Source organism: Erinaceus europaeus, chromosome 5, assembly GCF_950295315.1.
Source record: "Erinaceus europaeus chromosome 5, mEriEur2.1, whole genome shotgun sequence".
NCBI lineage: Eukaryota > Metazoa > Chordata > Mammalia > Eulipotyphla > Erinaceidae > Erinaceus > Erinaceus europaeus.
Window position 1 is genome coordinate 4,150,976 of NC_080166.1, and position 1,094 is coordinate 4,152,069.

General features: G+C 45.2%; 1 pseudogene; it reads left to right on the forward strand.

The window, feature by feature from the left end:
- Positions 1-390: 390 nt before the first annotated feature.
- On the forward strand, positions 391-832 carry LOC103108686 (small nuclear ribonucleoprotein Sm D1-like; annotated as a pseudogene).
- The last annotated feature ends 262 nt before the right edge of the window (positions 833-1,094 follow it).

Genomic DNA, 1,094 nt, shown 5'->3' on the forward strand with positions numbered 1-1,094 from the left:
AAAAAGAAATTGAGGCAAGGGAGGGGGGATTAAGGACATGAAGGACCTGAAGAGATGGCAGATGGCAGGGGACATACTCTGTGAGTACAGGTGAGAGAAATTGCTTTAGATAGGAGAGGAAAAGGCCCACCTGGCCCTCGGTTGTCTGACTCCGTGTGCTATAAAGGGCTGACGGCGTTGCTAGGATGAAGCTCATGAGTTTTTTTTTAAAAAATATTTATTTTATTTATTTATCCCCTTTTGTTGCCCTTGTTGTTTTATTGTTGTAGTTATTATTGTTGTCGTCGTTGTTGGATAGGACAGAGAGAAATGGAGAGAGGTGGGGAAGACAGAGAGGGGGAGAGAAAGACAGACACCTGCAGACCTGCTTCACCGCCTGTGAAGCGACTCCCCTGCAGGTGGGGAGTCAGAGCTTGAACCGGGATCCTCATGCTGGTCCTTGTGCTTTGCGCCACCTGCGCTTAACCTGCTGTGCTACAGCCCGACTCCCACTCTTGAGATTTTTGATGAAGCTGAGTCACGAGATTGTAACCATCGAATTGAACTCAGGTTCATGGCACGGTCACAGGTGTAGATGTCAGCATGAATAGCCATCTTAAAGCTGTGAAAATGACCCTGAAGACCAGAAAACCCGTACAGCTGGAAACACCGAGTATTCCAGGAAATAACATTCGATATTTTATTTCTGCCAGACAGCTTACTGCTGGATACGCTACTTGTGGATGTTGAACCAGAGGTGAAATCTAAGAAAAGGGAAGCAATTGCAGGAAGAGGCCGAGGAAGAGGAAGAGGATGTGGCCGGGGCAGAGGAAGAGGGGGTCCTAGGCGATAATCTCTCAAGATTACTACTTCGAAGTGATACGTGATCTGGGATATCTTTTATATAGGTTTTGTTTATGTCAGCTTTTAATAAACATAAATGTAGGGGGAAAAAAAAAAAAGAAAAGGCCCATCTATTTCATTAGCAGATGCAGATCCACAGATATTGTAGGTCAGGAGGGGATGGGATTGGAAACTTGATAGTCTCCATATTCTCATTGGAAAAGAAGGAATCATCTTGTGGGAAATGAAGAGAGGGAGAGGAAAGGGTCAAA